The 23425-nt window shown below is 40.7% G+C and overlaps 1 long non-coding RNA gene across 1 annotated transcript in view; it reads right to left on the bottom strand.

Annotated features, from left to right (window-relative positions):
• Positions 1–5188: 5188 nt before the first annotated feature.
• Positions 5189–23425, bottom strand: part of LOC146810878 (uncharacterized) — a 44584-nt gene continuing 26347 nt past the window's right edge. The window contains exons 3-6 of the long non-coding RNA XR_014965750.1: positions 20640–20712; positions 6491–6541; positions 5557–5606; positions 5189–5265 (exon numbers count right to left, since the gene is read on the bottom strand). This is a non-coding gene — a long non-coding RNA (uncharacterized LOC146810878). The remainder of the gene's footprint in view (positions 5266–5556; positions 5607–6490; positions 6542–20639; positions 20713–23425) is intronic.

The following is a 23425-nucleotide window of genomic DNA, read 5'->3' as shown; positions in this document are numbered from 1 at the left end:
TATTGCCATCAAGCAACAGACGCTGGCAGCAACTGCTGTCAACATTCCACTTCTGTACATTCCACACATAGAACCTTTCCCCAACATTCCACCGTGAGACATAACCCCACACACATCCCTTTCTTCACAATAAAAACAAAAATATGAACCCTCCTCCAAGGACAACTTAATAACAATCCACAATAAAAAAAAATGACAATAGCAAGATAAACAAAATTGATTGCAACAACATGCTATATAGCATTCATACTACATACAGATGTTTGCAATTAACAAAGAATGCGAGGAGTGGCTAATAATGATGAAAACAGAATATATATGTAAGATTAACGAATCCATCCAGGAATGTGAATTTGCTCAGTTCGCAGGCCACCTTCTTTCACCACATCCATCCTCTTACACACACATTCTCACTTTGCTTTTGGAACTACTGGTATAAAACTTTCATTCCAAACCTTTCCATCATTCAATACAACTACATGATCTGTTACTTCTTTCCCCTGACAGGGTGCAGAAAAACGAGATAAACTCTTACAAATATGACCTGGCTTTTTGACACTCACCCAATCTCCCATGCAAACAACTACGTTTTTACAACTCTGGTTTACCATACCATACTTGCTTTATACAATCACACTCCCCACCTTGGACGTATGAACATCTCTCCTAAACATCCATTTCTTCTTCAATTTAGATCCAGCAACTCTTTCCCTTAACAAATGGAAAGGTAAATACCCAGTGCTAATATGAGGAGTAGTTCTCAAGTCCCAAAGCATGTCCCTGACAATAGACTTCCAGTCCAATCAATTTACTAAAGCTAATTGTAGTTGATTCTTGATGACACAATTACCTCTCTCCACAAAAGCATTACAACGGGGTCATAGAAAGAGAATCTCACATGTTTATTCTGATCTCATTGTATACCAACTGAGTGCCATTTTTGGTCACCAGTTCTTCAGGATACACTTCTCTTACAAATACATCTTTAAAGAAATCAAATGACCACAACAGAATTCAAGTTCACCGCAAATTTTACTTCAGGCCACTTAAAAAAGTCATCAATTAAAACTTTCTCAAATTAAGAGTTACTGCCTAAAATACCAAATGGTCCAGACATATCAAAAGCTACCTTGTACCATGGTCAGTTTTCAAAGACAACAGAAGTGACAGAACGACACGTCATCTGAGATTTGTCATGGAGGACACATGCACAGCAATCCCTAACAAAACATTCAACAACTAAGTCAGTTCAAGGCCACCAAAAATCTTCTCTCACCCTGTGTTTTATGGTACGTATCCTATTAGTGTCCCTAATGCGCTAGATTTAACACTCTGTTATGAATGCCCAAGGGAACTCTCAACTGTTCACATAAGAATTCCGTCAATCACAAACAATTCCTCAGACACCCACTTATAAGGAGTTAAAACACCCAAAATTCTCTAATCAGGCTAGCTACCAGTGACAAATTTCATAACTTCTTGTAGTTCTTGATCTCCTGCTAAAGCTTCCAACCATTCTTTCTCTCAAACAGGTCCCATTCATCAACTGACCTTACAGCACACACCATTTCCAAATCATCATTCATCTTCTGTGCCGATTCGAATTCCTTTAAAGGTACCCAGGACAAACAGTTTGCTGCAAAATTCTTTACACAAGCCACATATTCCAGTTTGTACTAAAACTCTTGCAACCTATATTGCTGTTTGGCAAGACGAGGACTTGCCCTTCCTCCACCCTTCAAGTTGAACACATCCACCAGTGGCTTATGGCCCGTTCTTAACAAAAAGCGATTTCCCCATACAAAATCCTTGAAATACTGTACTTCCCAAATACTTATAACGAGGTGTGCCCGTCACCAACATGCTAATGTACAGAAAATTAAAGAGGTGTGCCTGTCACCAACTATGCAGGCAAAACGTTGAAACATGAAGAGTATTTCCAATGTTCCAAAATAGAAAGCTTCCCAATTCACAACGATGGCCACAAAAAATGTTATGACACTCACTGTTTTTACAGCTCTTTGGGAACAGATTCCAATACAACCTTATAAAATGGCTCCCACGTTTCACACACAACAATACATGTGTTTTGGCAGCTGGTGGACCTTGTTGCTGAGCCTTGCACTACCAACTGATGAGCGTGGCCCCTGGGTTTTGATGGGCGGTGTGCTTTGTCCACAAGCTGGTGCTGCCAACACACAAGGGTGCACTGCTGAGCCAGAATCGCTGTCTCTCATTGCAACATCGCTATTCGCCTGCTGATGTCTTCCAATGAATTACGAAAGATTCTGACCAAGAAAACCTTGTTGTCAGAGAAAGAACAACTGACCAACTCAGCGATAAGATGCTCGCAGCCAGAGGAGCAGCAGCAGGAACACGAAGATGGATGGAGTCGGTTATTGCCATCAAACATCGGACCCTGTCAGCAACTGTCATTAACATTCTACTTCTGCAAATTACACACACAGAAACTTTTCCCAACGTTCCACTGTGACACATAACTCCACAGTTGCATTGGCAAATCAGAAACAACAACGTAATTTTTTTAAACTTTAGTACTAATCCATTTCTTAAGGTAAGAGAAATCTTCCGCTTGCTTTATCATCAAATGCATTCCAGAGATGTATAACAAGAATGAAACATTTCTTAAACAAGGGCTCATAGAATTAGCACATCTACACCTACACTTCCAGTGGAAGTTATTAAAGAAGATAGTTTGAGCACACAATGGAAGCTTCCTTCACAATACATGCTTACTAACAATATTATATATTGCTAATACATTAACTTAATTCACTTGGTGCTCCCTGGAAACAAGAGGAGAGAAGGCTTTGCAACACAACACTGATTGGGAGGGGGATGAGCAGGAGCAAGTTGCGTAGAACACCAAAAACTGCATCCATTAAAAAAATAATGGTGTACCACACAAAACTGTAGCATAACTAGTCATAGCATTATATACACTTCTAATTGACCTCTGCAACTCTTTCCAAGTGCAAAATCATTAGTTAATCGGTTACGACTCTAAGCATCATTAAAAACACTAATTATCAGAAATAATTTTCACACCATATTTGTACATTTTGCATATTTCCAAAAACACTACAACAGTTCTCCCTATCATTATTTTAATAGTCATTCAAATAAACATGAATAACTTTATTAATTGTTAATCTTTGAGGTCTTCAGCGATTTAGTTTTCTGAATATCCTCCTCCATTTGTCTCATCTGCTGTAACTCTTGATCCTGATATATATCCATCTCAAAATAGTCCTCTGGTCTCCTCCTTTTCCGGAATTGTGTATCATCTTGTTTCTCTCTCTTCTTATTACCATATCCTTACATTGTACACTTGATTAAGTTTAAAATAAAGAAATTACACAAATCAGCATTATTATCATTGGTATGATAACTGCTTGCAGAAGTCCATCGACCAACACTAGTTAGCCACATACCTATTCTTCCAAAACTACTCCCTATCTTCTTTATCTTGGATTTTGCAGTTTTCCAGACACCTGGCTCTTCAAATAACCTTATCTGATATGTCAGATTAGTTATGTTAGTAATGTATGAGTCAATCTAGCTACTATAATCAGGGGCATAACTACATCACCCAATTACCTTACAAACACCGCCCTCTTTTACCAAAATAATGTCTGAGGCAAGAGGGTTCTGCATTACCATTGCTCTAATTGCCAGCATCTCCACTTTAACCAGCTTAAAAGACCCTGCTGTTTTCATGGCAAGTCTATCTACAAGTCTAGACAAACGTCTAATCTTTACATCACTCATGCCTAATCCCATATGTCCAAAATCACTTGCCCAAAACCTTTCTTCATTCTCCTCAAATTCTGCTCCTCCTTTAATTCTTCCACGTGATAGATTCTAGGAAAAACTAAAGCTAAATAGCACAAACCCACCCATTGCTTTTGCACATTGAAATAAACAGTCTTCCCAAAAACATAATAAATACCTCTCATGATAGGTCCTTTCCCTTTTAGACTATCCCCACTAACTTCATAGGTTAGTCGCATGTGCTTTCAACAAAAAAGTCTGCCTTACTTCCTTTCATAGGACTATGCCTTACCATACACGCCGCCTTTTCATTCTTGCTCCATTCTCAATCTTGGAGGTAAATCTGAAAACCTAAATTCTCCTTCTTCTCTAATCTCTTCCAGGGCAGTCTTGGGCTCTTCCAAAGATCATACGACATTTATACCTCTCTCAATATATTCCATAATAAAATCACACTCTTCTTTACTTAATAAACACAAATAAGCAGCATCCATGTTAGTTTCAGCTCTGATTTGTACAATCTCTTTTAAATATTTACCATATTTTATCGCCTTATTATTTACACTAATGAATAGATTCTCCAGTTTTACATTAAAATCAGTCAAATATGAAGAAAGAAACTCCTCATAATTAAAGATAGTAACGAACACATTGCAGGAAAGTGAGTATGAAAGCTCAAGTAGCTCATAGGTTGCCCCCTCCCCAGCCAACTTAGGAAGAAAAGTGCACACAAAGAAGTCATTAAAGCTCACAATTTCAATATATTTTCTGATCATTCTTGAATACACATTATGTCTAAAGCCACTTACTAAATGCTTTTCATATACTGGTATCTCTTGTCCAATTTCTTTATGGTTAACTCTAATTGTAGCATCACTAGTTATATGTTTTGAAGCATTTCCCACGGGAGTCCATAAGCACACCAACAGGCCAACTAATATTAAAGTAAATGTAATTCCTAAAATTTTACAGCCAGTGCTTTATACTATCTTCATGTTAGAGACCAAAAGCAAAAAGGAAAATAATTATTGATAACAACATTCAAGTTTTTTTTATCTCCTTTTCTAGCACAGGCAGAACAAAAATAAAAGCGAAAATACAGACTTCAGTTCTCACTTGTTTTTTCAGCTTCAAATCTCAGTTCTCATTAATGTGAAAAAATCAAATTCAGTTCCATCATATCTGCTAATGAAATTGTCCCTGCATGTAATTTTTCTTTCAGTCTCTTTATGTCAAAATACTAACTGTGTGCCAGATTCCAAAGCAACAGAAGATAATTCCTCTAGCCCACCTATGTACACATGTGAAGGAATTTGCTTGTTCACTATGCAATGTATACACAGGAGGGAAAAGACATTGGGATAAAAGAGAGACTGCCTCCGAAGTATGCTATGCTGTCTTCTTTATATTCTTTCTGCACCCACCTTCTGGTTTTATTTCAGTTGGGTTGAATTTCATGTGGAAAGCAATCTACAAAATAAAAGTAATACCACTATTGCTCTCTCTATTACCTTTCTTTTTCATTAATTATTCAATTCACTCTCAAGAATACTTTTCACCATGCCTTCTATTTCTCATGATTCTCATTCACTCACAAATATTTGACATGAACTCTCCTTTACCTGGGGCTTCAGAGGAACTGGTACCTCTCTTAAGAATGGTATTAATTGGTTGTCAGCTTTTAGAGTTACTTTAAATAAATACACTTCCTTAACTATTGATGTATGTGAGGGTTTGTATCCCTGCGAGGGCTTCACTTACCTGTACTTTGCCTCGTCATCCTCCCATCAAACTCCCTCAGCGTTGTGAGTCTTAAAAGGAAAAAGGAAGAAAGATCACACAACCTCGCACCACAGTTACACAGTCAGTAAATGGTGACTGTTTCTTTAAACAGGACAGAGGAGTCAACTAATCAGAAGAAGGCCGCCAGGTGAACATGGAACCACAGAAATTGGAAGAGGAGATGAGGAACAAGGATGCAGACGCTTGGGGAAACAAGACAGAAGCCGCTGGAGAAGCAGGCAGCGCCATTTAGGCTCCTGCAGAGTGGAGGTAGAGCCGACACTATGGGAGAAACCAAAAGGATCCAGTCGGCGAGAGAAAAAAGATGAATTTGGTCCAGAGGAGTGGTGGATTGCCCCGGAGGATGCTGGTCAGCAGGTGCAACTCTTGACAGTTGCGGCGTTGCGAGTGACTACCCGGGGCCAGAATCGTTGTTTTTACCGAGACGGGAGGAGGGTGTGGGAGGGAATACGGGGCATTGAAGGTGTTGGTGAAAGGTTGAGTGTTCTATCTAGTACTTCTTTCCTATCTAGAAAGGAAAATCCCCAAAAGTGCATGCATAAACACTACAAGTCCCAGAAGGCACTGGGTTACAAAGTATAAAAGAAAAGTGGATTCCATTAATTCTTTAAATGGCTAGAACTACTATGAAACCCTTGTATGTTGATTTAGAACCTCCCTTAATTAATCCCAGAATATAAATGGGTATCACTTTATCTCTCACATACTAAAAGAGAGAAACCAAGGGGAGAAGATATGGTTTATTAAAAACAGAGAGAATATTGACAGTTAGTCCAGTCTCGCTGCATCTATCTTCTTCTCTTTCCACCATGACACGCCCCATTCCCTCTTATACACCAAAGGTGATGGTGGAAGACTATTACTGATTCTTGATCCATGATTTGTTACTTACCACTCATTTCTTTTGACAGAGAATGCGGGAAGCCCATCCACGCATGATGACCTAGAGAAAGAAAAGAAGAAGCCAAAAAGGGTTCATTATTGTTTCAAGAAGAGATTCTCAGACATACCTGTGCATATTTATATCGCAATAAACTCTGAATAAAGACACCATTGCAAAACACATTAAGCCTCCTAGCCTATACATACGTCCCAGTCTCCTACAGTTCTTCAATCTCTTCAGTTCTTAAGAAAATGAAAGTTTGTACTGGGCATTTTCCTAGAAGTCTTATCGCAAATGTTTCCCTAGTCTTCTTATCTTTAATATGTATATTTGTTGAATATCAGTCTTAAGAAAAATACAAATAAGTGGCTTACTTGAATTCCTCCTCAAATTTTCTTACATTCTTGCATCAAATCATCAAAACCTTCTAGATTTCTCTCAGGCAGGAAATTCTCTTGATGAAAAAAATTATGTAACTGAAACACTACTCTAAAGGGGAATTCCCCAGGTGTTCACACCAGCTAACTAGAGAGGGCTGAGCTCAAAATTTAGAACTATTCAGTTGAAAATCCACTCCTGGACACAGGAGCAAAGAAGAAGAAACATTACTCTACAGGCTGAAAAATGGTTGAAGTCTGTGACGCGAACAGTGCACCTGTGCAATGGAGTCTCTGCTGCTCATGCTTTAAGTCAAAAGGCTACAGAGTTAACCTGCCTTTTGAAATGTGTGGCCACCATTTTGGAAAAATGTAGTTTCTTTGACTTGTTGAACAGTACCTGCATGATTATTTTCAAGAACGGTAAGTGATGTCTCCAGCGGGGGTATTTGCTTGCCAAATGCCATCTGGACCTTTCAGTTAATTTTTGGATGATGTTTACATTACAGTTCTTGACAATACCCTCTCTCTTTGAAGGGGCCCACAATTTTGTTTTGTTTGGATACATTTGGTGAAACTTCTTGACCAAACGAGAGGAGGGGGGTCATGAACATTTTGAGAGGGTTCCCAAGATCTTTCCTCTGGACCACACCCCTTCCAATCAACCAGATAAAACAAAAGTCTTCACACAATCTTTGTGTTTAATATTCTATTCTCTTCAAACTCAATTTGAGAACCAACCTGGATGGGGATAGGTGAGGGTTAGTATGTAAATTATGTGGATTTTTCTTGATAAGAGAGACATGAAAAATTTGAAGTATTTTCACCTGAGGGGGTTGATCCAGCAGAAGCGGTGCTAAATTTTGTAATTTTGTACTCCTTCACAAATCATCCAATATATCATGAATATAAATCATTTATTATAACCAAGAGGTTGGACCCATAGAAACTCTACAACCACTTACAATTCTTGCGGTCCTCCTATAAATCTTTGTAAGAGCTAATAGGGACTCAGATAATTAGAAACGGAAAGCATTTCCTTCATGAGGACCTATAATGAAGAAATGCCTATCTAACAACAATAGTCAAAGTGTCAATAATTACTTCGATAAAGAAAAACAAACTCAGTGTATTTATCAAAGTACCTTTATATAAACTTCAAGATGAATGGTCAATGCACAAAAACACATCAGAATTATCAATACTTTGGTTATTTCATATTAATACAGGTATAATCACAATAAAATCACAGTACAAAGCAAATATACATCATAAATCAATAACTGGCATGAGGAGACAGAGAGTGAGAAAAAGAAAGATACACATTGCAATTTCAGTATGCAATTTATGATTTCATTCGAACCTAGATTTCAATGAGTTAAAGCAGAGCGTGCAATAGTCATTAATTAGCTAACCCATCAGCTGTAAGGTATTAGCATATGTAATCTTCACCAGCTGATGAAGGACAAAGGAAAATCAGGAAAGTTGGGTTCAATGGAGATCAGAGTTCGGACCGACAGCATGTCACACCCAAGGTTTGCAGGGAAAAATAGCCAGCAGCTGTTCTTTTCCCACAGGGTAGTTATACCTCAAAATGTTCACAAATCCAGCCCCCAAATGTAACTTCTTCTCAGTTTTACATGATTCTATTGGTTGAGATCCATGGTGCGATTCTGGATTGATCATTCTCCAGTCCAAATCATCCGGAACATTTACGTAATACTTGTGTTCTTTGTCCATTGTTTCTCTAAGGATGTGTCTAGTTACCTCGGAAATAGGAAGGATACTTGTAGCTTTTCATATGCACGTGCTCGCTTCCAAGTTGGCTTGCAACAAAGTTAACACAATTATTCATTGAAAGAATACTCTAACTGTAGGAAGGAAATTCTAGTGATAAACGTTCATAACTAAAACAATTAGATCAGAATTTTAGAAATAATGAAGGACAAAATACAATATTCTGAAACCCACATTTCGAAAAATACGCTAGCAGGCTTTGAGGCCTACATGGAAAACGACTAAATCATAAATTCCTAATGGACTAGACACACTAATAAGAAAAATAGAAGAAGAGACATAAAGGTACATAAGAGAACGTCATTTTCATTTACATATAAACAATAATGTATTTACGTTTCATTAAAATATATGTGTAAGCATTTTCTTAAGTTTTCATGTTAAAAAAACAATATCAGAAATCATTTTTCTTAAAAGTTTATCATAATTATACTTTGCTAAGTTAAGGTTTTAATGAACACTTTTACACTATAATCATAATACTTTAATTCTTTAGTAGGTTTCTCTTTCTTTTCATGAATAACAAAATCTTAAACAAATTTGAGACTCCTGCATGCTTATACAATGCAGTCTTAAGCTCTCATGTGTTTTCACAAGATCATGCTGTTAGTTATGTTTATTAAATGAATATTAGCTCACACTTGATGAGCAAAATCATTCTCAAATAATCTTACACCATCATGGTCATTTCAATTTTACTGTTACTGGATTCACCACTTTAACAATTTCAAAGGAGCCCAGAAACCTAGGTTGACATTTTCAATTCCCATTCAAATGCAAATGTCCTGTTGATAACCAGAACCTCTCTCATTCAATGAATGCTGGACCCATCCTTCTCTTTTTATCCGCATATTTTATAGGAATCCTTAGCATTTTGTAAAGTTTCTCTAGTTGACTGATAAGCTACTTGTAATTATTTAAATAAAGTTCCTACATCTGGTACTTGCAGGAAGCTGGCTCTGTATATACTTACCAAAGTAAGGTATAGTGTGCACAAAGTCTAGTTGATCCCCAAAGGTAGGCAGAGGCTAAGTAGATAATACCTTACTCTCTATTTATGGTAGCGTGGGCGAGCAGTAAGGCGTTATCAGATGATAGTGTTAAGCATTTATTGTACACACTCAGACAAAAAATGATGTCACACACCCAAAGACTGAACTCAGACCAATCTGTTTGGGGGCACTACAAGCAGAATCAAGCCTATGCCTATGCCTATGTGTAATGGTAACGACAAAATACAGGAGCGGCATATTACACTGTGCATCCGGAGTGAGTCAGCCGTATTCAACCTGACATATCCAGGGCAGGTATCAACCACTCTGCAATCAGCTCAGAATATTGCAAGCAAGGAGAGCGAGAAGTCCGAGAAGACCGGGCACGCTACAAGGCGAGAAGAGACAGGGACTGAGGCAGGGAAAATGAATGACACCGCCACAGAGAAAGTGGGGAATGAACTAAGGGAGTTACGGGATCAAAATGTGGTGCATGACCTATCTATGGCGCGATTGAACACCCCGGGGGGCAAGAGCGCCCAAGGGGCAGAGGAACTTGAAGTCGAAGCTGAGCCTAATGATAAAATTCAAGATGCATTAGAGGCAGATAATATGGATGATGCTAATATGAATATGAATGTTTACATATTTAAGCAAATGCAGCCATTGCAGCCAATGCAGCAACGACGAGAGACTAGAGGAACTAAAGCCAAAGAAGTCAAAAACAAAGACCAAGTACAAGACAGGGATAAAGATAAAGGGAAAGATAGAGAAAAGGACAAGGCAAAGGAGAAGGAGAAGGAGAAGGAGAAGAAGGAGAAAGGCAACAAGAGAGGCCTAGAGAAAGAGAAGAATAAAGAGAAAGAGATAGATAAGGATAAATTATTAATGATGAGCTGCAGAGAGCAACAGGGGGACTATGAAAAACCTAAAGGCTATAAATACGCAGCCAATACTGCAGAATTAGAGAAAAAGAAAGAAAAAAGCAAGGAGCAATATAAGGAAAAGGAGAAGGATATTGAAGATACAGAAGAGATGGAACTATTGATGAAAAAAGCAAAACGGTTACAAGCCATTAAAGATCTGAAAGCAAATGCAAAAGCGACTTCGACAGGACAGTCAACTACTTTGCAGCCAAGCATACGGAATATCTTTAGCCCACTACCCAAAGGGTCAAGCAGTGTACTAACAGTCCAAGAATCAACGATACAGAATGGAGGAAATCAAAAACATACTCTGGGGATGAACACTCATGGAATTCTGAATTCCCCCTCAGACATAGGGCCTTCACCGGAAACAGCTTTATACTTACCATCACATTCAGAAGAATCTGACGCAGATATTTATGAAACGGGTATTTCGACTTCCAGCGACACAAGCGAAATTAACAAAGGCCAAGACCAAGATCAAGGTGTCTCAACTCAAGATATATCCAGCTGTTCGGGTATAAGGAAATCGAGCGATCCTGGGCAAGGAAGTACGCCAAGGAAAAAACTTGAAACAAGAAAAATAAGGAATAAAAGACTAAATAAGTCTACCTACGAAGAAACGATCGATCAAGGAAGCGATCCTGAACCTAGTAATCCTCGGAAAACCGCAAAACCCCAAAAATCAAAGGGAAAAATAGCGGCCCAAGAAAACGGTGTGGACTCAACTGGGGTCATCACTGAATATGATGTAGCAGCAGACACAGACGAGCCATCTCTGAGAGATATATTAAGCTCAATTAGGAAACTTCATAAAGATGTTAAAACGGATACTCAAAGAAATCATTTAGGTATCCAAAAGTTACAAGGTGCTGTAAATAAGGTGGGCAGCACATGTCTAGAGATTTCTGAAAGAATGGTGTCAGTTGAAACACGAATTGACCACCTGGAGAATGATGTTGTTTATCTACAAAGGCAAGAAAAGAAGCAAGAAGGCATTATACAGGACTTACTGACAAAGGTTGAGGATCAGGAGAACAGATCAAGAAGAAATAACTTGCGATTTTTAGGGCTTCCTGAGGGCGTTGAAGACAATGACCCAAGGGGGTATGTAATTAGACTTCTTAAATCAGCCCTCCCTGAATTGAAAAACTGGGAACTAGAGAGAGAAGTCCAACGAGCCCATCGGTTCCCCCTTACTCAATCCAGGAAAACACAGAACCAATCTAAATTTCCAAGGGCAATGCTGGTGTTCTTTGGAAATTTTTTACTCCGAGAATCTATCTATGACTTAGCCCGCCCTACAAGCAAGAGAGAATACAATGGCACTATCTTCTTTGTTCGACCAGATTTTGCTCATGCGACTGTTGAAAGGAGGTGGAGGCTGAGGCAGCTTTTTTCCCCTTTTGAGCAAATTGGCGCAAAGGTTTTCCTACAGAACCCTGCCAGATTGAAGATAATTTTTAGGGGTTCAACCCGCAGCTTTACGAGCGAAATACAGGCCGAACAATATCTTAAAGAAATCTCAGAGACTGTAAAGAAGAATGCCGGTAAATGATCAAGAGGAAAAAAAAAAAAAAAGGAAAAAAAATACACGCAGGGCTGGAGGGGCAGGTGCACTGAGGCGCCGTGATCAATCGACGCCCACACCTGGACCCGATTGGATCCAGGATGCCTCAAGGGGGGATGCTTCAAGGGGTGGTAAGGGAGGGGGAGGGGTGGGTGGGTCTCCGGGGGAGAAAAGGGGGGGTAAAATCATCATCAGAGAAAGAAAGGGAACAGAAATGGAGGGAAAAAAAAGAAAAATGATGCGCATAGTCACAATTAATGTATGTGGTTTAAATGATGCAAGAAAAAGAAGGGATTTGAAAGAATATTTCAGAACACTGCAAGCTGATTTAATCTGTGTTCAGGAGACGCACATAGAGATCTCGCAAAAATATTTATTGGAACAACTAGGGTATAAAGTACTGACTTGTACGACTCAGGGCACTAGAACACGTGGGGTTGCAATATTAGCACGTGGAAAAAAGATTACATTAAAAAAACAACAGGTAGATAGACATGGTCGCTGGGTTTTAGCGGAGTGCCAAATTCAAAATTTTAATTTTACTCTATGCTCTATCTATGCACCAACAGCTGATGACCCTGAAACTTTTATCCATATAAATTCTCAACTACCTAATTGGCCTCTCCCCATAATACTATGTGGCGATTTAAATATAAATGGCCTCAATGGGTTGTGGAAAGACAATCCTGCAAGATTTATTGGTAAAAAGAAGAAAACCCATAGAGCGCTAATACAGCTCATGCAGGACAATGGGTTGATCGATATCTGGGAACATATAAACGGAGGGGGAGGCTGCACATACTATTCTGCCCCCCATAAAACTCTAGCCCGGCTAGATTATTTTTTGATTTCCCCCTCGATGATACCGATGGTGAAAATTAAAAAATGCCTAGATTGATGTCAGATCACAACCCGCTCTCCATGGAGATCTCTATACCATACTCACAGAACAGTATAAATAGCTGGACCTTCGAAAGAGCTTTGCTACTGGATGTAAATTATGTTACTTACATGGAAATTTGGCTAAAAGAATTTCTGGAAAACAATAGGGGCACAGCATCACCGCAAATAGTATGGGATACTATGAAGGCAGGTATTAGGGGGGAAACCTTAAGTTACTCTCTTAGACGGAGTACGCGGGAAAAAGAAATCTTAGAGAAAAAGATAAATCTAGTAGCAAAGCTAGAGGAAGAACTGGTAAGAAGTTTAAGAAAGAAAGAGGATGTGACAAAAGCAATGCAAAAACTAGCCTTGGCTAAAGCAGCAGTGGGTGAAGTATATGCTGAAAAGGCAGCTGGTAAATATTTGGCCAGGAGGGAAGAGCAGCACGAATATAGCGAACAGGTAGGAAGAATCCTAGCGATTAGAACCCGGCAGGCGGCCACTCAGGGGCAGATAACAGAAATGACTACGGAGGCAGGGACAATAGTAAAAACACCAAAGGAAATCTGTGCTGTATTTCAGAATTATTATAAGAAATTATACAGTCAGAATAATGGGGATCCAGATCTAGCGAAAATTGACGAATATTTAAACTCTGCCTCCCTAGATAAGCTCACAGAGGAGGATAATAACTCCCTCGAGATCAACTTTACCCCAGAAGAAGTACAAAGAGCTTTTAAGGATCTCCCATCAGGAAAGGCAGTGGGACCCGATTTTATACCGTTAGAATTCTATAAAAAATTCTATTTAATCTTAGAAGCAGACATTAATCGACTCATGATTTTAATACAGAATGGTGCTGCACCTCCGGAGTCTTGGGGAGAAGCTTTAATGGTAGTGTTTCTAAAAAAGAATAAATGCCCTACGGATCCTGGGTCATATAGACCAATTAGCTTAATGAATAGTGACACTAAGGCCTATTCTAAAATCTTGGCTAACAGGCTGAGCTTGGTAATTGGTAAGATAGTCTCACCCTGGCAGCACGGGTTTATACCAGGGAGGGGCACTGCCGATCACATCAGAAGGGTCTTCGCGCTGTTGGATGGTACTAATGTCTCACGAGACCCTATGTCCTTAATATTGCTGGACGCTGAAAAAGCTTTCGATAGGGTCTCGTGGGACTTTCTTTGGGCAACAATGTATAAATATAATTTTGGGAAATTATGTGTAGGAGCATTAAAAGCCCTTTATAGAAGTCCGAGCATCAGTCTGAGAGTGGGAGGGAAGCTGAGCGAGGCAATAAAAATCGAGCGTGGAACTAGGCAAGGATGCCCCTGTTCCCCTCACTCATTTATTAGACACATAGAAAAAAATAAAAACATTTGTCCAATAGTGCTGAATGGATATGAGACTAAAATATTGGGATACGCAGATGATTTAGCAATTACATCATCAATACCAATAATAGCGATAGGGGAAATCGAGAATGAGGCAAAAAAATATGGACCTCTATCAGGGTATAAATTAAATCAAGGAAAAACACAAATAGTTGTAAATCAATTTGCTCCGATTAACGATGAGAGAGTTGTAGAGTCCGCGGTCTATTTGGGAGTTACTATAACATCTGACCTAGCTAAGGTTGTGGAGGAAAATCTGACCCCAGTAATCAAAAAGGCAAAATTAGACTTAGATAGGATGGACAATTTACGTTTAACAATCATCGGTCGCTGCAATGTTATAAAGATGGTGTTTTTGCCTAAAATTCTATATTTATTCCGTACAATTCCTTTATCATATTCTAACAATTGGTTTAAGGAAATAGAGGGGATTTGTAATCGCTTTATATGGGCTAAGGGCAGAACTCGTAGAGCCATAAAGAGGTTGGCACTCTCTAAAGACCGGGGGGGCCTTGCAGTACCTGACTTTAAGGCATATTATTTTGCGTCAGTCCTTCAGTATTGTAAAGGACTTCTCGGCGGAAATACGAAAGACATCTGGAGGGGTAGGGTTGGCATTCCGGATATATATGAGCTCTTGGTTTTGGACTCTAATAAGGAACTTCTCACATTCAAGGAACTAAACTACTATAAAAGAACAAAATTTAAGCTGTTGGGGGCGGTCATATCGGTTTGGTCAATGATTCGGAAGAAAATTAAATTAGGGAGAATGAACTTCTATACCCCTTTATATATGAATGAACTCCTCCCAGAAGTATTCCATGATCAAGTGATGAGGCGCTGGGATAATCTTGGGGTTAGTACAATCGGCGATATCACGGATCAGTCAGGGTTAATTTAATTTGAGAGGGCGCAACAGCTATATAACTTGGATCGGAGAGATTTTTTTAAATACTTACAGATAAGATCAGTATTGCAGAGGAAACAAACAGGCAGGTAACTGTAAGTATGCTAGGGTAGATCTGATGGAAATTGTTCAAGATGATGAGGGATGTTCAATCTCTCAACTCTATGGTGCATTGTGCGAGTATAATGAGGATGATAGAGGAAAAGTATTTGATAAATGGAGAACTAAACTAGATTTAGCCGGGAATGAGGGCGAAAAATCACTTCGGCTTGGAAATTCTATCCTGAAGGTTGCAAACCTGCAAGCACAATACTTTAAGACTTTACATGAATTATATTATACACCACATAGAATAGCTCGTTGGGGTGGTACTATTGGGATCTTCTGCCCAAGATGTCAGAGTTTGGAGGCAGACACGATCCATATGTTTGCAGCATGCCCTAATTTAGATCCCTTTAAACTAGCTATGGAAAACTTCTTTAAAGATGAATTGGAGATTTCAATTAAATTAACTAATGAGATTATGGTTCTTGGAGTGGCAAAGGAGGGACAGGAGATACCCCATCAAGAATTTTTGTTTATTGCTATGACGCTGAGCCGGCTTTGTATCGCAACGGTATGGAAAGACTCTAATCCCCCTTCGTTTCAACAATGGCTCTCAAAATTATTAGCTATTTACACCTTAGAGAAATCTTTATATGAAAAAAAAGGAGAGAATGCAAGACAGCTTGGGAAACGGGTATGGGCCCCAGTTGAAAAATGGAAACTTAAACTAGATGGTTAATCTAAAGGGTGATAAGCACATGCTTACTCTGTGAGGACTAAAGTAGGGGGTTTCTTCCTTTTTTTTTCTCTCTCTCAGATGTATTAATTTTTTCTTCTTTCAAGTAATTATAATTAAATTATGTATTGAATCATGTTGCTAAATTTAAGTGATCAAACTGTAATTGAAGGATTTCTGTTGTATTAGATATATATGTCAAAGCAATTAATTGTTTATACTTTATTTTTCTGATGATGAACAATAAAAATATTAAAAAAAAAAAAAAAAAGTTTATCATAATTATACTTTGCTAAGTTAAGGTTTTAATGAACACTTTTACACTATAATCATAATACTTTAATTCTTTAGTAGGTTTCTCTTTCTTTTCATGAATAACAAAATCTTAAACAAATTTGAGACTCCTGCATGCTTATACAATGCAGTCTTAAGCTCTCATGTGTTTTCACAAGATCATGCTGTTAGTTATGTTTATTAAATGAATATTAGCTCACACTTGATGAGCAAAATCATTCTCAAATAATCTTACACCATCATGGTCATTTCAATTTTACTGTTACTGGATTCACCACTTTAACAATTTCAAAGGAGCCCAGAAACCTAGGTTGACATTTTCAATTCCCATTCAAATGCAAATGTCCTGTTGATAACCAGAACCTCTCTCATTCAATGAATGCTGGACCCATCCTTCTCTTTTTATCTGCATATTTTATAGGAATCCTTAGCATTTTGTAAAGTTTCTCTAGTTGACTGATAAGCTACTTGTAATTATTTAAATAAAGTTCCTACATCTGGTACTTGCAGGAAGCTGGCTCTGTATATACTATACCAAAGTAAGGTATAGTGTGCACAAAGTCTAGTTGATCCCCAAAGGTAGGCAGAGGCTAAGTAGATAATACCTTACTCTCTATTTATGGTAGCGTGGGCGAGCAGTAAGGCGTTATCAGATGATAGTGTTAAGCATTTATTGTACACACTCAGACAAAAAATGATGTCACACACCCAAAGACTGAACTCAGACCAATCTGTTTGTATAAAAATATTATTTAGTTGTATTTTATTTTCTAGAACCAAGCCAAGCCTGATACAGATAAGTGTAATAATATTTTGCAAGAATAATATAATGCAGTTAAATACAGTTTGAATGCAGTTGAATGCAATTGGATTGGTTACAGGTAAGTCACTTGTTCATAAAACAATTGGAATTACTTTTCAGATTACTTTGTACGTTATTTTTCAGTTCACGTTTTAAGTTACTTTCCTAGATATCACACTGGGACATTTCTTAGAGGAAAGGTAAGTAATTCAGTTTTTGTGCATATGCAGTTTCTTAGGGTTTCATACAAGCCAGCTCCACACTTTGAACAATTTTCACAAGAAAGCAGTCTATACAGTCCTATGAGAGAAAACAATGTTATTGGTTTAACGGTAAGTACTTAGGTTTGGGAGTTGGTTTTCTAGGGTTAGAACCAGGGTTCCCCCAAGGTCGAGGATGCACTCTAAAAGCACCCTCAGCAGCACTAGGGAGGCCCTGTGCAGAGTACTGATGTCCAATAATATCCAATAGGGGATAGTGGGCCTAAGGTTGGTGGCTGCTCACGAGCAGGCCACAAGGTTGTGGAAGCAAAGCTCCTGGACATAGGCTCAGGGAAAAGGGGCATCCAATTTTGCACACAAGGTGCACCCACAGCAGCACAGGGGCGGTCGGGTGAAGGTGCTGTTTTGACGTCGGGTGCCCTGTTGTTTTCAAAGGGGAACACTGCAGGCTCGTGGAGGAAGATCTTCTGGAGGCAACCACTGGTTGGAGAGGTAAGTTGGAATGTCTTGGGATGCTAGGATACCATCGGTTGGGCTACCCAAGGCCATGGGATGTCAGGTGCAGGGGTGTCTTTTGGCGTTGAAATCTTCTTATCGGCTCTGGTCGCTGTCGGGGTCCTCAAAAAGGGGCTGCAGGCGTCAGTTGGAGATCCCAGGTCAGGATTGCCGGGGAGACCTCCTAGTGGTGTTGGGCCACTTGGGCTGTGGGCGTTGGGTGCTGAGTGGTGCAGACTCGCAGATTTGGTCGGAGCCAGAGTCTGTGGGTGAGCAAATCTGGTGCTAACGGGAGACAAAGTCTGGTTTGAGAAAGCAGGGCAGGTCCTCAGGGTTCTTCGGGGCTGCTGGCTGCAGAACACACCGGGATTTCGCTGAAGCAGGTCGGGACAGGCCGGTAGGGCTGGGGCCAAGTCAGTTGGTGTCCTCTTCTTATTTCAATTGGCTTCTTTGGTCCTTCATCTTCTCTCTTCTTGTCCAAGGAGGCAAGGTTCAGGGTTGCCCCTAAATACTAAATTGAGAGGTGTTATCCCTTCCTTGGGTGAGTATACCCCCTATTATGCCACCCCCCAGTGGGAGGGGGGCATAAGCATTACTCTGGTTGGCTGGATCCCCCCATCCTCAAGATGGAGGGGACTTCGAGTTGTGCTGCACGTCGCCTCCCCCACCTGAGGGGTGGGGATGGAAAAAGTGGTCACACCTCTCCTCCTTACTTGGTTTTCTGGTCGATTCTCCCGCCCAAAGTGGGGATCAGAACCAGTGGGGACCAGTTGTTGGGAGCAGCAAATGGCTGGGGAAGCTTACAAAGGCGGCAAGCCTTTGAAGCTTCCCCTTCATGGACCCAGCCCATCCTGGGGGAGGTGGCATGGCACCTCATCCCAGGATGTGCTTTGTTTCAGGACCCCGAGAGCGGCAGGCTTTAAACCCATGGGTCCAGAAACATGTCTGTTGGAGGCAGCTGGTGTGCAGCCACCCAGCCAGGACACTAGAGTTAGGTCGTTTTTCAGGGGGCATATCTAAGATGCCCTCTGAGTGCATTTTTCATTAAATCCCACACTGGCATCAGTGGGGGTTTAATGTGCTGAGAAGTTTGATACCAAACTTCCAAGTTTTCAGTAAAGCCATTATGGTGCTGTGGAGTTTGTAATGACAAACTCCCAGAACATATACTCTTTATGGCATTACTGCACTTACAATGTCTAAGAATGGACTTAGACACTGTAGGGGTATAGGGCTCATGCACCGGTACCCTCACCACTGGTATAGTGTACCTAGATAGAGGGGTGGCTTACCTATGCCAGTGCAGTGGATTGCAGGCATGGCACACAGAGATGTGTCAACACAAGGAGATGATGGACAGAGCGCTGAAACTTTTGAGACACTCTTCCCCCAGTCACAGATCTGGGTTGAATCCAACCTTGTTCTTTAGCTCACTTCGCCACCCCAGTTCAGACCCAGCTATATGCAAATCAGTCTTGACCCTGTTCCTTACGGTAACAGTCCAGCCCGAACTGCCAAGCCAGGTCTTCCCACAGGGATGTGTGCCATGTCGACTCTACACTTTGCTCTGCACCAAAACACGCAGCCTCCAATGGCAGTAGGTGTGTGTTAAGGTGCAGGGCCTCTAAGGGTGGCACAATAAGTGCTGCAGCCCTTAAAGGCATCCCTTGGTCACAGTGCCCTTGGTACCTATGGTACCTTTTAAAAGGGACTTACATTTGGCCAGGGAGTTGCCAATTTGGTTTTGCAACAGGGCAGTTTAGGGAAAGAACATAGGCCCTAGGTACCTGGTTGGCAGGAACCCAGGGCACACTAAGTCAAATTCCATCAACATTTAGGCAAAAAGTGGGGGCAACAATGCAAAAAGGGGCACTTTCCTACAGTACTAAGTCATCCTCTTTGCCTACTAGCCAAATTTGATGTCTGCCATAGTACAGATAGAACAAAGAGTAACGAGTAGAAACATGAACAGCATTCTGCTGCCCAAATTAACCCTGGCTACTCAACCTCCTGATCCAACAAATAAAGGCGTAAATATTGCTTAAATTGCTGATTGACTCTTTCAGTTTGTCCATCAGTTTCTGGGTGATAACTGGTGGAGTATCTGGAATTCATTCCTAGTTTCTTCATAAAGGCCTTTCAGAAATGAGACACAAATTGGGACCCTCTATTTGAGATGATTATTACTGGTATTCTGTGTGCTCTGACTACATGTTGGATGAACAGCTGAGCAATTAGTTGCGCCCAGCGAATTCCCTTTAAAGGAACAAAATCGCTCCTTTTAGAGAAGGTCTCCTCAAACACTAAATTTGTGTTGTATAATGTAGTGTCTCGCTCTGCCTGTGCTTTTTATACTGCCTGGTTATGCTCCGAATCACCCCAAATCCACTCCATTGTCTTCTTCTCATTATCTTGACCCTCCCAACTCCCCATACTCCTGCTCCTGATGTACAGAGCTCAATGGCCCATACTGCCAAAGCTATTTTAATGTTGGCCTTCTTCCTACAGCCATTGCCCTTTTAATTTTGGCCTCCCTACTACAGCCCCTGGAAACCCTGCCTACGCACTTGTCCTAGGGGAGTGGCTACAATCAGGGCATGTTCTTGTATAAAAGCCACACCCCTGCATGTGCCAACCGCTTGGCTTTCAGACTTCCAAGAAGAGAGTCTGTTTGTCCTGAGGTCCTGTTTCTTTTTTCAAGGATTGACACCACTTACCTGATCCTGCAGTTTCAGCATTTACCTTCCGTCCTGACATGGGGAGTCGACATTTTCTGCTCAAGGTGATCACCTGCAAGGAAACAAAAGAGGCAGTCATAACTTTGATGATAAGGCAAATTACTGCACACTTACGTGAGCCAGGAAAAAGAGATCAGCAACTAAAAAAGGCATGTTGGTATGCTGAATTATTCTTTAGGTTAGAGCAGCAGCCAAAGACATTCACAACGAAAAGGTCACAGCAATTAAGCTAGAAGAGAAGAACTAAGAGTATCCTGAAGGCAAGGCATCCCTCTGAATTTTGAGAACTGGCAAGACACGATGAAGAGCCCAAAAAAGAGGTACAATTATTGAAAGGGAACACGCACTTGTATGGTATTGGTTAGCTAACCCTGAGGCTAATTCACTCCATGTGTCTTTAGGGAATAACAAAACCATAGACCTCATTTGGGGGGGAGATACATGATTATTACACTACCTAAGGACTAACCGCTGCAGAAGAAGTCATTAGAAGCCCAAATCTCCATCCCTCATAGAGACAGGGTAAACAATTGGGAATTGCGTGGAATCTGGTGGGACAGAGTAATAGTTAGGGAGTATAACCTTTCCTCTACTTCCTCTTTACAGTAGGGATCCTCAGTTCCACTAATGGTGTAACCTTAGAGATCGGCAACCAAGGAAGTCAGATGACACCCTTCCAATTTGAAAAAGAAGTCAGATGAGTCTCTTCTTTTCTCTTTCCCAACCCCTTTTCCCTGAGGGCTGCTCCCTGTACACAGTCATCAGTGCGGGTTGCATAGTGCCAGGCTTCAGGGGGATTTGTGGTCTCGGCTTTGCTCCTGCAGACTCCTTGAACAATTTAGGTTAGTGTTTTCCTGGTCCAGGCAGTATTGTAACCCTAACTTGAAGGAAGATCTGCTGTTAAATCCATGGTAACCACCAACTAACTAGAGAGGGTGGAGCTCAAAAATGAGAACAGTCCAGTCGAAAATCCTCTTCAGGAAACAGGAGGTCTCTTGAAGTAGATGGCAAAGAGTGAATAAAAACATTGCAAAGAACAATCCAGTGTCTAAAAGGTTTTTGTCCCTGAAACGGGGGATAAGGCAAGCAAACCACACAAGAGATTCTTGCTGAATAAAGTTAAGTATTGATTGTAGCAACAAGTTGATGTGTTTAACCTTACTCTATGGTGCTGCCATTTTGAGGGCCTTCTCGACCCTTTGTAAGTACTTGACAGTTCTGACAATTGACCCCTGGACTGAAGTGTGAAGCGGGACAGGATGTCCACCCTGCAAGTACGCACCCCTGCTGGTTCCATTGTGTTCATAGGAGTTTCCGCCAAATGCCCAGGGTGTTGTCACGAAGGCAGATGGTGTGGGCCAAGTTTTCTGTAGCCTTGCCGCATAGCCTGCAGGTTGTTTCCTTGGGTGTCCTCAACCAGGGCCTGCTGTGCGGCAACGCTGGAAGTTCACCCATTCGACAGATTAAAAATTTCCTTTTTAGGTCGAGCCTAGCGGCAGCGCGCATGCACTGCTCGCTCTGCGAGGCATGCAGTAGTCGAGTATGCTTTAGAAGCCTCGACTTCTCTCCACCCATATTTTTGATTGGCTGGTGTCATTGTCCTTGGCAAATGCTGGTTTCCGATTGATAATGAGGCTTGTTAGTCACTCCTTGTTACCGCCCTGTCGCCATTTGTTACCTTCCATGAGGACTGGATCTTTTATTTGTGGCGTTACACGGTCTCCTTCATAAGTCGGTGAGCACCATTTTATTTTTATTTGCAGGCTGGTCCACTTTCACTTTAGCTTGTTTATTTCATTAATTTGCCGCACAGGCCGAAAGGGAGCGTTTCTACTCACTAATCTAACAAAGCATTTGCAATGCAATAGGTCTCGCATTTAGGGGCCTCCCATCCTGCTCGCTAAGCCTTGGGGCAACGACGGACAGAGCGGGGCCTCCTACACACGAGCACGGTTCCAGGGTAGGTGAGGTACATTCCCAGTTCACGAGGGGTGATGACCACACTCTGTGATCTAGAGGATTTGGATTACTGAAGGTTGTATTTATCTCACTTTTGTCAACCTTACATGTGGTAGTCATGTTCTACACTTAGTATTGTGTTTCTTGTAGTAGCATGTTTTTGTGCAACTTAGGTCCTGACGAAAGCCGTAGGTAGGAAAACCCTGCTGGCTGAAACATGTTGACCGTAATATAGCAGTTACTTACCAGCACTGCTATTACCTTGTTACACCCTTTTAATCAAGGTGTGTAGATTGCTTGGAATTTGAGAATTATCCCTTCTACATAACCTTTTTTAACTTTCACTTTCACCAATTCTTTTTTCTTGCACTGCACTTCAGAGGATTTGTTCCTCTCTTATTCTTATTCTTTACACTTGGTGCGTTGCTGGTTCAATTTACTAGCCAGCGTGAGCAACAGAGCTTCAATCTCGCGAGACAATCCCCATGATCAAGGGATATATCTATGCCACAAGTTGGATCACCAAATGATAATAATGATCATGAGAGCGACTCTTCTCTCACCATTTGCTCTATCCGCCGAGTACGATTGATGGTAATCCATGCTCTGCTTGGGGTTAGTTTTGGCTCAATGCACCAGGTCTTCCTTCCGCTCATCACTCTCGTGCTGTTTGGTTACTAGACCCCCAGTTTCTGTTGTTGTGTTGAGTTTCAGCTATTGACATTGCAAATAACAATGCCTTTTATTTTTGTTTTTAAAACATAAATAAAAGGCATTTTCATTTACAATGCGAGACCTATTCCATT

Source organism: Triturus cristatus, chromosome 7, assembly GCF_964204655.1.
Source record: "Triturus cristatus chromosome 7, aTriCri1.1, whole genome shotgun sequence".
NCBI lineage: Eukaryota > Metazoa > Chordata > Amphibia > Caudata > Salamandridae > Triturus > Triturus cristatus.
The sequence above is the reverse complement of the archived record's forward strand: the minus strand, read 5'-3'. Positions and strand labels throughout refer to the sequence as shown.